Genomic DNA, 15,826 nt, shown 5'->3' with positions numbered 1-15,826 from the left:
AATTTTGCAGACATTAAAAGAATAAAATGAAGCTAGTTGTAAGACATAAATTGCTTGCATAAGAAACTTGAAGGTGCTATTGATGCAGAGAGAGAAAAATAATTTTCTATGGCAGGTGTTCCACTGATACTTGCATTGGTTAAACATAATTTATTCATATATCATTCTTTCATCATACTTCATGATGATAAACACATTTAGGGTAGAGTGCCATAAATAATTATACATTTTAAAGGAAACTGAATTTGCTGCTTTGTATTATGGCAACGTTTCATCTGCTTAAATATTGTTTTGTAAAAAGTACATGGCTTTTGTTAACAAAAGCCCTAATGATTAGTTGTTGAAATCACTTACGATTGTTGAGGTTGTGGTAGATATCCTAAAAATATTTTGTTAGCTCATATGAAAGATGAATGCATCTATAAGAACTATCATGTTATCTTCTAAATTCATATGATTTTGTTTCTGATGCTTTATAAATATCCTTAGGATTATTAATTTAAGTTCCAGCTACTGAATAAATGGCATTTAATAGCTGTGTGGAGAAAAACATATGCTTAATTAGTAGAAAAAATAAGCAAAAATGTTTACTATTAGGAGATAATAATTCAGTTAGTTCTATATTGCTTGGGCAGCTCTTCAAAAATAAGAAAATAACTTATTTTACCAGAAAACAAAATGTAGAAATCCAAAATTTATTTTTTTTTTGAGTTATTAACATAGTGGGTTATTCCCCTAGTGAGTAACTAAATTTAGTCGGATAGCATTTAATATCTACTTTTACTCAAAAGTTTTCCAAGTAAACTTTTAAAAGCCCTTATGTAAATCATTTAATATCATTTTAGTAATGCTAATAATTTTACTTTTAACTTGCATTATATTGCCACTAGGTGGAACCAGTAAACTTTATTATTTCTTCTAATACATTTTGTCCTATATGTATATACTGATAATCTCTTCAACTAAAAATTCTAGAAATATTTCAATACTCAAATCCCTCAACTCTGTGATAGGCATCAAAAACTAATTATCAATCTAACAATACTGAGACGAAATACTTGAGCAAAATAAACAACAAGTATCATCAACACAAAAAAAATGAGTAATTTAAAGATATCAATAAAGAATATGCAGTTTTTGAACAATGAAGAGAAAAAAATCAAAATTAGAAACTGTACTGACCTATTTATTTATCAATATTAAATTACATCTTGGTAGAAATATGTTAAATGTACCAAAATAGATATATACCAATTTCTTGACTTACTAATATTTATTGGGAATCATTAAATCTTAGATCAAACGTATTTTGAATGTTTCCATATAAACATTATTGCTGGTGACCAACATAATCAGGTCGTTTATAATTTCCATTTGTGTTGGCACTTTATTTCTCATATTAATGTTTTTGTCTGGACCTCAGTAAAGGACTAAATAAAGAAGGGATTAACAAATAGAGAATGCATGGTGGTCACATAATAAACTTTTACTGCCTTCACTTAGAGACTTGATTATTTTTCAATACATCTAACCCGCAGAATTAGAAAGCACTAGTTGATAATATGTTCTATAAAAGAAAGAAGCAAGTAAGAGAAGTGATAGGATAGTTAGAAAGTGGCATTCTTGAATGTTTCTATAACTTCACTTGGAAGGTCTGGAAATTGAGGCTTAAAATGTTTGGTAGTTTTCACCAAAACAACTACCTTTTAGAGCTGGTTTCTTATATAAGATACCATGCTCTTAATCTCTATGCAAAAGAAAAGCATGACTGGAATGTAGCATATAAGGAACAAGTGAAAAGCAATGAACCAGAAAACAAAAGCTTAGCTTATTAAAGGCCTTGAATGGCATGTAAAATTTTTTCCAGTATTGATGATAATTGTAGCCACTGTAATTGATAAGGTAATGTGGGGAATACGAAGACTAAGAATAGAAGAAAAAAAGGACAGATGACAAAAAAGCAGCATCTGTATTCATTTGCTAAAGCTGCCTGAACAGAGGACCACAAACTGGATATCTTAAAACAACAGGAAAGTATGTCTTACATGCCTGAAAACTGTAGGTTTCAAATCAGGGTTGGCAGGACCATAGTCCTATCGAGACTTTGAATACATCCTTCCTTGTGTTTTCCTACCTTTTGGTTGTGGCCAGAAATCCTTGCCATTTTCCTTTCCTTGCAAATGCATTGGTCTTGTCTCTACTTCTAAGGTCACATTGATAGTGGCAGGAGGCAGACAAATGCCTAGGCAGATAGGGGCAGGTCCTTGCTGAAACCCCACCTCCAAGCCGAAGACAGTTTAAAGCCTGAAAGCCAAGCTACAGATCTGTGGACTGGATTGAAAGCCTGTCTTTTAATTTGGTGTGCTTTCCCCTGATTGATCTCCACCCTTCACTTATTTTACATATACCTACCCTCCGGTATTTGGTTTTCTACACTGCCATACCCACTTTTGAGTGGTGCCTATGCTTTAGCCTTTCTTTGCATATTCACAAAACAATCAGTACACACTCCCCAATTCTGAGCCCATAAAAGCACTGTCGCCACATCCTATCTCCAGTAACAGCTGTTCCATTGCTCAATATGAAAGAAAGGGCAGTGCGATCTGAGCCAGCCCCAGGGCCACAGGCCGAGGCGGGGCAAGGGCATTGCCAGCTGAGTGTCTCTAGCTGGCAAAAGTGACAGAGAAATATCCTGCATCAACATAACCCTCTTCCCATTGTCTTACCTCTGTGTTTGTCTGTGTCTGTGTCTAAATCACCGCCCTTTTATTAGGACATCTGCCGTATTTCATTGGGACCCATTCTAACAACCTCAAGTTGATTAATTGCAAATATCTTATTTCAAAATAAATCACGTTCACAGTTTCTGGGTGTCAGGAATTCTACATATTTTGGGGAGATATAATTCAAATTATAAAACTATGGTCATTGTGCTTCTACACCAAAATACCTGAGACTGGGTAATTTATAAGGAGCAGAAATTTATTTTCTCACAGTTCTGGACACTGGGAAGTCCAAGATCAAGTCACCAGGCTGTTCAGTGTCTGGTAAAAGCCTGTTCCTTATAGATGACAATATCTAGATATCCTCATATGGTGGAAATGATAAAAGCAGAAAAAGGAGAAAGATATTATGTCCTGTCGTGGTGAAAGAGTGAGCAGAAGGGACAAAAAAGGAGACAGCTCCCAGGAATTTCCATGATAAAGATGCTAATCCCATTCATGAAGTCTCTGTAGTCATGACTTAATCACCTTCTAAAGTTCCCACCTGTTTCACATTGATGATTAAGTTTAAACATATGAATTTTGCAGAACATATTCAGACCACAGAAACCATATTTAAACAGAGTACTCAGGAAATACTACGTATACATCTAATGGAAGAGTCTACTAAAAATGCAGTTTTGATCAAGTTTGTTAATGGCACAGATTTTTAAGTAAGAGTAGGACTGAAGAAATTCTGTTAAACTTAGCAGCAAATACGTTGGTGATGTTAGCAAAAGCCATTTTAAGAAACATAGTAAGGCCTGGCGCGGTGGCTCAAGCCTGTAATCCCAGCACGTTGGGAGGCCGAGACGGGCGGATCAGGAGGTCAGGAGATCGAGACCATCCTGGCTAACCCGGTGAAACCCCGTCTCTACTAAAAAATACAAAAGCTAGCCGGGCGAGGTGGCGGGCGCCTGTAGTCCCAGCTACTTGGGAGACTGAGGCAGGAGAATGGCGTGAACCCGGGAGGCGGAGCCTGCAAGGAGCCGAGATCGCGCCACTGCACTCCAGCCTGGGCGACAGAGCGAGACTCCGTGTCAAAACAAACAAACAAACAAAAAGAAACAAGAAACATAGTAGATCTAGTAGAACAATTTTTTGTGAGATGTTTATGAATTATTAAAATATGAATATTTTATCAGGAATCTTAATTTTGAAAGGAAGATAATATTGTTGTTGCTTAAGATGGGAAAGTAATGTGCAAATTTAAACTGTTACAGGAAAACAAAACAAGTAAAGAGGGAATGTATATGCTCTATTTAAAGGGGGAAAAATAACTTACTGAGTGAAGATGGTGAGGTGGCATTAAGAAATTTGAATGAAACAGAATTGGATTGATTGGTCTTTCACAGAGTCTTTAAAGAACATGAGAATAATGTTGGCCCATTCCAATGTTTTGAAGTTATGGTGAACTTCAGTATAATATCTAATTTTTTTTAGAAATTGATGGTGAAATCAACTTTGAATATAATTAGATTTTGGTAAGAACATGATTGAGGAAAATGTTGAAAGTTTGAATTATTACTCTGCAGAATGAATGAGATAGATGAGTAAAAATATAAACATCCAGCAGTAAGTGCCCATTTATTTACAAAGACTGAAGTTGTACACAGTAACACAAGTACAGAAAGGAAAAGTCACAAAATTAGAATGAAGGAGCTTTGGACTGAAGTATAGTTACGTAGCTGGTAAGAGTAATGTAGGAAGGAAACTCTGTGGTGACAGATATAAATAAGAAAAGAAAATAGAAGTAAAAAACACGTACTCTCTAATTTAATAATATTAGCCCATTTTACCCTCTGAACATTTCAAAAATGACATTGAACATATATATGATTTCAATATTTTTAATATTAAAATATGTAGATATATCAATGTGAACTTTTGATTTTGTCTTAAATTAACCAAATAGTTGAATCAATTATTGACTTATAGATTTAGGTCCATAATAATTGTATTTAATTTTGAGTTAAATAAAGAAAATAAACAAATTGAGGTTCAGGACTTGTACCTATATTAAACATATGGATAAATATAGAAAATATGTCTTTCTTTATAAAATGTTAACATCAGGAAAATATTCAAAACGTTATTGAACAACTCTGTCTCAATCAGTACTTATAGTCATATGGTCACATACAGATATATATCATTTTTCTAGGACTCTCAGAGTATGTAAAACATCCATCATAGTCATAATAATGAATGGGTCCTGTGGGCAAAAACCAAAAATGTTAATGGCCCTTGATGCAGAATATTGTTGATGAGTCATTGTGTCTCCACTTAAGCTAAGAGGTTTTTTTGTTGTTGTTGTTCATTTCTTTTTAATGAAAATGTCAGCAAGCTAGAGGTTCTCAGCTCACAAAAGCTTTTCGCTGGAGGTGAAGCTACAAATCTCCTAGTTAAATTGTAAGTATGTTTAAGTGTCCAGAGACAAGAACACATGTAGAATAAGGGGCAAACTCATCAATATTGCTTGTGACCTACCCTCACAAGAAATAATTGTAGAATTAATTGTGACATCAAGATATCATCGTCACACCAGGTTGTTCATAGGTCAAGGAAAAAAATACAGAGCAGTTGGCTGTAAATGATGAAAGAAACAAAAATTAAAGAAATGAAAATGTAAGAAAGAGATAGCTAAATAGGTTTCATTAACTTCAAATAGCAGGAAAGCTAAAGGTGGCTGAGTGCAGTGGCTCATGCCTGCAATCCCAGCACTTTGGGAGGCTGAGGCAGGAGGATCACTTGAAGCCAGGAGTTTGAGTCCATCCTGACCAACATGGCAAAAACCTTTCTCTACTAAAAATAGAAAAATTAGCTGGACGTGGTGGTGGTCACCTGTAATCCCAGCTACTCAGGGGGCTGAGGCAGGAGAATCACTTGAATCCAGAAGGCAGAGGTTGCAGTGAGCCAAGATTGTACCACTGCACGCCAGCCTGGGCAACAGAGCAAGACTCTGTCTTAAATAAATAAATAAATAAATAAATAAATAAATAAATAAGAAAAGAAAGAAAGAAAAGCTAAAGCTAATATTTTTTGGTATGGTGTTTTCCAGAACCAGACACAAAATTTAAAATACATGACCTTTCCACAAGGTAGTATTTCAGTAAGGTGTGCAGAACTCAAAGGAAAATAAAATTCATATTTTAAAAATACTCAGTTCATGAAATATAAATCTTCCTAGATTAAATCAATTCATCTTAAAGCATATTCTATAAAACTGTTGGAAATATACAGTCAAGGCAGGGTTACTTCTCTTTGTAGCAGTTATGACTCCTAGTTTAATAAATTACAAGAAATATAACCCAGACTCAAACAAAAATAGTTATTACAACCTACATTGAAGTTGTAGAAGTATGACTGGCTATAGTCACAAATGGGACTAGGGTCTGAGTCAATGTTTCTGTGATTCTCTTGATGAATGGCAACAAAAGGCTGAGGAGTTCTGGGCCTCATTTCTGTAGGCCACTCTACCCTAAACAGATGGAGGCTACTCTTTGCAACACAAATGTTATTCTTCGTTCTGACCAAATCATTCTGGGCCTGTCCCTATGGTAATGGTAATGGCTGCTGCATCCACTCCAGTTTTCTTAAACAAGAATAGTTCTCACTCATAGAGGTAAGGGTAAATTTCATTTCACTTTGACTCTATTGTGTCCCAAAATAGTAACAAGAGTCAAATTGTTGTGGGGCTATGAGACCAGAGATGAGAAATATTGAGAAGTTGTTATTGACTATTCAAAGAAGTGAGGCGTTGGCAGTGGTGTATCCAGGACTGTGGAGAGGGGAAGATCTGCCTGAGGAGCAGGTTTAAAAAAAGTACATTGACTAGAATTTTAAAACAAACAAACAAAAAATAAAGTCAAGTAAAAGTTGCTCTACTCCTTATTATAACCGTGCACTCACAATTCTAAACAATGTCTCTGATAAATTAGCCACCCCTAAAATTTCTTCTTTGGTTTATCTAAATTTTATTTTAATATATGTATAATTTGTTTGCCATAAAATGCATATACTCAGTGTATCGCATGATTAATTTTGACATATGCTTTGACATATACACCTACATAACCACTAACTCTCTTACCAACCTATGGACCATTTCCATCAACTCTGAGAGTTCTCTTGGACTTCTTTTCTATTCATTCCCTACCAAACTCCCAGAAACAAACACAGATAGAAGTTCTGTTAGCACAGAGAAATGTTGCCTGTTATTCAAATTCATTAATGGAATCACAGTGTGTCCTCTTTTGTGTCTGGTTTCTTGTGCTGCATATAATAATATTCAATATTAGTATTTGTTCTCGATTGCTGAGTAATACCTCATGGCATGAATACAGCATAATATGTTCACCCATCTTCTCTTCATGGAAATTTGCTTTCTACCCCAGTTTTTTTTTTCTATTATGAATAAAGCTATTATGATCCTTTTTGTAGACGCGTTTTCAATTTTTTTTTATTTTTTGAGCAAGAAATAATAGATATCATACTTACTTGGCCATAAGGTAGGCTTATTTTCAATGTATTAAAAAATTGTCCAGAGTTTTTCAAAGTAATTTTATAGTCAGCTTCCTTGAACATTATATGAGAGTTCCAGTTGATCCACATCTTTGTTGGCACTTGTTACTATCAATCTGTTAAATGGAGTCATTCTACTGGTGTGTATAGTTATTTTATTTTAGTATAAATATGCATTTTTAATGATAAATGATGCTGAGGACAATTTGGATCAATCATTTGGATATCCTCATTTATGTAGAGACCTTTTTCTCATGAAAAAACTCCTCAATTCTATAAGATTTGCATAGATTTATCATATTTAAAAAATAAGAAAGAAAGAAAAAGAAAAGATAGGAAGGGAGAGAGTGAAAGAAAGAAAGAAACAAACAAACAAGAAAGAAAGTAAAACAGAAAAGAAAAGAAAGAAGGAAAGAAGAAAGAAAGAAAGAAAGAAAGAAAGAAAGAAAGAAAGAGAAAGAAAGAAAGAAAAAATGAATATTACCCACATTTCTCAAGGATTTTTTCTTACTAGGATCTTGACTTCACTACTTCTGGTTGCTTGAGCAACTTTCTAAAACTGTTCATCAATAAAATACGTGCGATATCATTAGCCTTTAGTGAAAAGCGAACGCAAACCACAATGAAATGTCCTTTCATATCTCTAAGATGGTTATCATCAAAATTATGGACAACTGTTGAAAAGAATGTGGAGAACCCAGAAACTTCATCAATTGTTGGTGAGATTGTAAAATGTAGCTGCTTTGGAAAATAGCCTGGGAGTCCTACAAAACAGTTGTAGGGTTTCCATATGACCCAACAATTTCTATCCTAGATATACATCTACTCGATTAAAATTATCCTTACAAAAATGTGTACATGACTATTAATTAGAAGCATTGTTTATAACAGTCAAAGATAGAAACCACCTGTATTAGTCAGTTCTCATAGTGCTATAAGAAATACACAAGACAGAGTAATTTATAAAACAAAGAGGCTTAATTGACTCACATTTACACATGGCTGTGGAGGCCTCAGGAAGCTTACAATCAAGGTGGAAGGTGAGGGAAAAGCAAGCACCTTCTTTACAAGACAGCAGAAGAGAGAAGTATGAAGGAGGAATGAGAACTCACTCACTATCATGAGAACAGCATAAAGGAAACCAACCCCATGACCCAATTATCTCCCTCCCTGGACACATGGAGATTATAGGTCCCTCCCTCAACATGTAGGGATTACAATTTGACAAGTGATTTCGGTGGGGACACAGATCAAACCATATAATTCTGACCCTGGCTCCTCCCAAATCTCATGTCCTCACATTTCAAAACCAATCATGCCTTCCCAACAGTCTCTCAAAGTCTTAACTCATTTCAGCATTAACTCAAAAGCCCACTGTCCAAAGTTTCATCTGAGACAAGGCAAGTCTCTTCTGCCTATAAGCCTGTAAAATCAAAAGTAAGTAAGTTATGTCCTAGATACAATGGGGGCACAGACGTTGGGTAAATCCTGACATTCCAAATAGGAGAAATTGGCCAAAACTAAAGGGCTGTTGGCCCCGTGCAAGTCCAAAATGCAGCAGAGCAGTCTTTAAATCTTAAAGCTCCAAAATGATCTCCTTTGACTTCATGTCTCACATCCAGGGCAATCTGATATAAGGGGTAGGCTCCCATGGTCTTGGGAAGCTCCACCCTAATGGCCTTGCTGGTACAGCCTCCTTCCTTGCTGCTTTTACGGACTGGCATTGACTGTCTGCAACTTTTCCAGGTTTACAGTACAAGCTATCAGTAGATCTACCATTCTGGAGTCTGGAGGATGGTGGCCCTCTTGTCACAGCTCCACTAGGCAGTGCTTCACTGGCGATTCTGTGTGGGGGCTCTATCCCCAGATTTCGCTTCTGCACTGGTCTAGCAGAGGCTGTCCATGAGGTCTCTGCCCCTGCAGCAGACTTCTGCCTGGACATCCAGGCCTTTCCATAAAATCTAGGCAGAGGTTCCCAAACGTCAAGTCTTGACCTCTGTGCACCCACAGGCCCAAAACCAAGGCTTGAGGCTTGCACCCTCTGCAGTCATGGTCTGAGCTATACTTTTGCTTCTTTTAGTGGCCGCTGGAGCTGGAGCAGCTGGGACCCAGGGTACCTAGTCCTGAGGCTGCACAAAACATTGAGGTCCTGGGCCCAGCCTAGGAAAACGTTTTTTTTTTTTTTCCTTTTAGACCTCTGGGTCTTTGATAAGAAAGTCCTCTGACATGTGCTGAAGACATTTTCCCCATTGTCTTGGCAATTAACATTTGACTCTTTGTTACTTATGCAAATTTCTGCAGCTGGCCTGAATTCCTCTCCAGAAAATAAACTTTTCTTTTTTACCACATCATCAGTGTGTAAATTTTCCAAACTTTTATGGTTTGCTTCCCTTTCAAACATAAATTCCAATATCAGATCATCTCTCTCAGGTTAAAAGTTTCAGAGATCTCTAGGACAGGGGCAAAATTCTACCAGTCTCTTTGCTAAAGCATAGCAAGGGTGACCTTTGTTCCAGTTTCCAACAAGTTCCTCATCTTCACCTGAGACCACTTCAGCCTGAACTTCATTGTCCACATCATTATCAGTATTTTGGTCAAAACTATTAAACATGTCTCTAGGAAGTTCAAACTTCCCCACATTTTCCTGTCTTCTGAGCCCTCCAAACTGTTCCAACCTCTGCCTGTTACTCAGTTCCAGAGTCATTTCCACATTTTCAGGTTATCTTTATAGCAGTTCCCTGCTCTCTGTGGTACCTATTATTGCATTAATCCATTCTCACATTGCTATAAAGAAATACCCCAAACTGGGTAATTTATAAAGAAAAGATGTTTAATTGACTCACAGTTCCACATGGCTGTGGAGGCCTCAGGAAATTTACAATCATGGCAGAAGATAAAGGGGAAGCAGGCACCTGCCTCACAAGGTGACAGAAGAGAGAAGTGTGATGGAGGAACTTCCAAACACGTGAAACTATCAGAGTTCATGAGAACTCACTCACAATCATGAGAACAACATGGAGGAAACTGCCCTCATGATCCAATTACCTCCATCCCTGGACACATGGGGATTACGAGTCTGTCTCTTGACACTTTGGCATTACAATTCAAGATAAGATTTGCATGGAGACACAGAACCAAATCATATCACCATCTTAAAATGTATCAATCAATGAAAATATGAACCAAATATGGTACATCCATATAATGGAATATTATTGAATCATGAACAGATTGAAGTGCAGGTACATGATACAACATTGATGAAAGTGGAAAGCATTATGCTAAGAGAAAGAAAAGGGGAAGAGAAAGGGGGAAGTAACTGCTAATGGCTGCAGGCTTTCTTTTTGGAGTAATAAAAGTATACTAGATTTAGATAGTGGTGATGGCCACACAACTTGTGAATATACTAAGAAACATTGAATTCTACATTTTAAAAATGTGAATTTAATGCTATGCAATTTACATTATGTTACGTAATTTACATCTGAGTTTAACAAAAACTAGTAGTGCAAGGGAGAAACTAAATTTTGTGCAGTATTCATAAAGATATGAGGCCTGAAGGTATTTGCTTTGTGTAATTTAGTCAAGTGTAAGGTGAAAATGCAAAATATGTGGGCATAGGTGCAGGCCACGTGGTCAACGTAATAGTATAAGTCAATAAGTATTCTTTTCTGATTGCTTCAATTTCCTCAGTCAATTAGAAATGAAGTCATTAGTTACAGTGAAGATGGGAAAGAGGGGTTGGAGCTCAGGTAAAAGGAATATGTAAAAGCTGGGTGTGGTGGCCCATACATGTAATCCAAGCATTTTGGGAGGCTGAAAAAGGGGGATTGCTAGAGGCCAAGATTTCGAGACCAGCCTTGGTAATATAGTAAGACGCTATCTCTAAAAAGAAAAAAAATAAGGTTAAAATATTTCTCTAAGAGAGCAAGAGAATGAGTACGATAGGAAAATAATATGATTGCCAACAAGCATTAAGGGCTTATTTGAGCATCATGGATGAAAATTAAATGCCAGAACTGTCAGCTTTTGTTGGTGTGCTTTACCCAGAGATATTAATTAGAAACAATGTGGGTGTATAAGAGTTTTAGGGTTGCTCTGTTTCCAAGTTAGTCTTGTGGAGGAAAAAAAAAGTCAAGGCGAAAGAAGCTACGTGAAAGGGAATTTTAATGATTGTTTATACAATCAAAATTGCATGAAGAAAGAAGTAAAAACACTAAACGTAGGTGGGCATAATACATGGAAGGTCTCCTTGGGATGCAAGCACTGTTGTGGTTCAGATACTATAAGATATGAGCTGAAAATGCTGGAAGTAGTAATCAGGAATGAGATTCCGATAATTTCAACTATGGAATGATAATCGTTAGGGTTAATGACTGGTATTATGGTAAGATGATGAGAATGAATAGGTTAGGGTGGAGGACAAGGACATACACAAATAAAGGAAATGAGATATCAGTAAATGAATCATTTTGTGTATGAGAGCATCACAAATTAAGGCAGTAATAGTCTTGGAGACTGGGACATTGAGTCAGTCGTTGAAATGATTGCTGAATGAACAGAATGTCCCAGTAGAAGGAATGACCCAGGATTATTAGATAATAAAAGCAATAAATTTTATCACACATGATTTAGAATACTTAATCCCAACTTGCCAGTTATAAACTAATTGACCAACTTCTGTCTTTTGCTCTTCCACTAGTGGCATTAATTGTCATTTGTAGATCCGGTGAAAGTGTCCACAATGGACCTGGAATAACAATTCATATGTCCTGTTCATTATCTGACGGTATATTCACTATGCTGTGCTTCTCTTATTGTAGAATAGTCTGTGTAAATATTTTATGTGTAAGTTTTCTTTAATAAATACTATTTTTAATTTCCACCTGTAATCATATATAAAATGTCATTAAGGTAAATATTCTTAAATAACCTTAGGTGCTAGTGTATAATCAATTTTGGATAAAATTCTCAGGTGAGAAATACCTGTTTTAAATTTCCATCCTCTTTTTCCTGATATTTCCATTTTACTTTTTCCGCAAATTAGCAATATTAGAGTGTCCTATGATTTCATAAAACATTCTCTACTTACCTTTCCACTAACAACACATACACTCATAAGTCTGAGTTTTAACCAAAGCTTTGTACTTAATTATATGTATATAGTTGATTATTGATGAGATAATAATGTTTTAATCATAGAAACAAAATAATGTTGACCAAAGTGATTTTCTCTTATCCTAGATGATTTCCTGCTGCCTAAAATTGTGCCTTATATATACTAAGCATTAAAAATGTTACCTTTCTAAGGTTATAGTCTTTAATATAGGTAAATGCATTGTAATAGATTACCAAAATGGCCCAAATATTTTATTCCTTCTTTTTTTCATCATATAATTTTGCGGCATATTTTTAATCTGAATCTGGTTCAGCCATGCGCCCTTTTTTAGTCAGTGAAACGTTAGATGACAGGCTAGTATTTAAAGGCTGAGGCGGGCAGATCACTTGAGGTCAGGAGTTCAAGAGCAGCCTGGAAAACACGGTGAAACCCCATCTCTACCAAAAAACATAAAAATCTACATAGCAATCACTTATTATAAGAAAGCTTTATTTTTAACACCTCAAAATTGTTTGTAACTTCAAGCAACATTTGAATGCATTTCAAGGATACAGGACTATGGGTCTATCCTCTTGTTAAGGAGAATTTTATATGATTATTCCAGGAGAAAAACAAAGCCCTAGAAAGTCTCACACAGGAGATTAGATGTTTTGCCTGAAAGTTGTTTATAATCGTAACCAATTGGCCAAAAATTCTCATGCAGCCCACCTAACTGAAAAGGGGCTGAGCAATACATTTTCTTATGTATCCACAAGGCAAAGAGTACCAGACATTGTTAATAATTTAATTCCTAATATTAAACTCAATAGAAAACAACACACCTAAACCAAGATTCAAACTAGACCCCTTCCAGTTCCAGTTCCAGTTCCAGTTTTGTATACTCCATATACAAAAAACAACTCAAGATGGATTAAAGACTTAATGTAGGACCAAAAATTGTAACAACCTTAGAAGATAATTATTATAATAATTTGCTGTCAAAAGGCCTATTTTCTAAATACTGAGAAACAAAGTGTTTTACTATTAAACTTTTTTTTTTTGAATAATTAGATTCAGTATGAAATACCACTCTGGACATAAGCCCTAGCAAAGATTTTATGATGAAGACACCAAAAGTAATTGCAACAAAAACTAAAATTGACAAATAGGACCTAATTAAACTAAAGAGCTTCTTCACCACATAGCAATTCTCTGGATACTTTTTCTGCTCCATCAGGCTAGCCTGGTGATATTCACATACAGTGCTAGACAAGGAGAAGGGAGAGTAAGCCTAATCGGGTATATGTTCTCTGTTCATGTCCTATCATCTAAAATACAAAAATTAGCTGGGAGTGGTGACACACACCTGTAGTCCCAGCTACTTGGTAGGCTGAGGTGGGAGAATTGCTTGAACCCAGGAGGCAGAGGTTGCAGTTACCTGAGATCGCACCAATGCACTCCAGAGTGGGCAACAGAATGAGACCCTGTCTCGGAAAAAAAAAAAAAAAAAAAAAAAAAAAATACATTAAATATCAGTAGGAACACATATATTAGGCATATAGAATCATCGATAAATGCATAGGAGATAATACATTCTAAATAAGTGTAACAACATTTATTAAGATTGATGTTATTGCCGTTATTTATATATGAAAAGAAAATGATAAACTTATCCAGGTTTGCATTTCTTAAGTAGTCTTACTTAGTATTTGATAATTTGAATTTCTTTTATGGAACTATCTTCACCCTGTACATTGTTTTCTACTCCAATAGAAAAAGAGGTGTTCAAATTAAAAATAAGATTTGACATATCTATACTGAAGCAATTGTCACTCATGCAAAATAATTGGCTAATTATAAGGACCAGCTTAGTAGATAAAACTGGGTAAGTAAAAGTAAATAAAAACATGGACGGCACAGCTGGCTTGAGCAACTGGAAACAAGATACAGGACCCCAACGCAGACACTGAGTGGAATGACATCTTACGCAAAAAGGGTATCTTACCTCCCAAGGAAAGTCTGAAAGAACTGGAAGAGGAGTCAGATGAGGAGCAGCACATCCTCCAGCAGTCAGTGGTGAAAACATATGAAGGTATGACTTTGGAAGAGCTGGAGGATCATGAAGACGAGTTTAATGAGGAGGATGAACGTGCTATTGAAATGTACAGACGGCAGAGACTGGCTGAGTGGAAAGCAACTAAACTGAAGAATAAATTTGGAGAACTTTTAGATATCTCAGGGAAGGATTATGTTCAAGAAGTTACCAAAGCTGGCGAGGGCTTGTGGGTCGTCTTGCACCTTTACAAACAAGGAATTCCCCTCTGTGCCCTGATAAATCAGCACCTCAGTGGACTTGCCAGGAAGTTTCCTGATGTCAAATTTCTCAAAGCCATTTCAACAATCCGCATACCCAATTATCCTGATAGGAACCTGCCCACGATATTTGTTTACCTGGAAGGAGATATCAAGGCTCAGTTGATTGGTCCTCTGGTGTTGGGCGGCATGAACCTGACAAGCGATGAATTGGAACGGAAACTGTCTGAATCTGGAGCAATTATGACGGACCTGGAGGAAAACCCCAAGAAGCCGATTGAAGACTGTTGCTGTCCTCAGTGCGGCGCTCTGTCCCCCTGAGGAGGGGCAGCAGTTCTGAGGGTGACTGAGGCTACAGCTGCTCTCACATGCCGAACTTTCTTGTGACACATTGTCTGGATTTTTTAAAAAAGGAAAAAGCAAGAATGGTGAATCCTTCTGTTTTTTAGTTTTGTATAAATTATGTTTCAAATCTTTACATTTTAGAAATAATCATTGCTGGAAATTCTGTTAAATATTTTGGCACTCTTTTTTTTAATTATAGTATTTCCTCTAAAAAAATTAAAACCAGCCATTTGTATGGCAAATGTCTGTTTTCCTCATTTATATTTTAAGCCATAAAACCTAGTCACTATTTTTTGACATATAACTATAAAAAAATATAGTTTTAAATGTGAATAAATTATGCAGTGGAAAATTGCAAACTAAGCCTTATAGATACATTGTTTATTTTATAAAGGGAGCAATGAGATTGTTAACTCAAAATACAGGAATGGTCTCCAGGACAAAAGAATCTCAGTATTTATTGAAGAAACAGACAATTTTTGTGAAACATTCCCGTATCGAAGCAATAACTGAAGGTTCCAGTTTACTGCCATATTTGGTTAAATGTGTTCTCTTGCTAAAATAGTTCATCTCAGACTGTTAACTATTTTTTTTTTTATTATTTTATTTTGAGATAGAGCTTTGCTGTGTTGCTGAGGCAGGAGTGCAGTGGCACAATCTCAGCTCACTGCAACCTCCGCCTCCTGGGTTCAAGCAATTTTCCTGCCTCAGCCTCCTGAGGAGCTGGGATTACAGACGTGCACCACCATGCCCGACTGGTTTTGTACTTTTAGTAGAGTTTCAT

The 15,826-nt window shown here is 36.1% G+C and overlaps 1 pseudogene across 1 annotated transcript; it reads left to right on the top strand.

Annotated features, from left to right (window-relative positions):
* Nucleotides 1-14,302: 14,302 nt before the first annotated feature.
* On the top strand, nucleotides 14,303-15,277 carry LOC108517806 (phosducin-like protein 3 pseudogene; annotated as a pseudogene). The gene has a single exon (XR_001882214.1). The product of XR_001882214.1 is annotated as a phosducin-like protein 3 pseudogene (transcript).
* Nucleotides 15,278-15,826: the final 549 nt, after the last annotated feature.

Source organism: Rhinopithecus bieti, unplaced genomic scaffold (assembly GCF_001698545.2).
Source record: "Rhinopithecus bieti isolate Rb0 unplaced genomic scaffold, ASM169854v2 scaffold_42347, whole genome shotgun sequence".
NCBI lineage: Eukaryota > Metazoa > Chordata > Mammalia > Primates > Cercopithecidae > Rhinopithecus > Rhinopithecus bieti.
The sequence above is the reverse complement of the archived record's forward strand: the minus strand, read 5'-3'. Positions and strand labels throughout refer to the sequence as shown.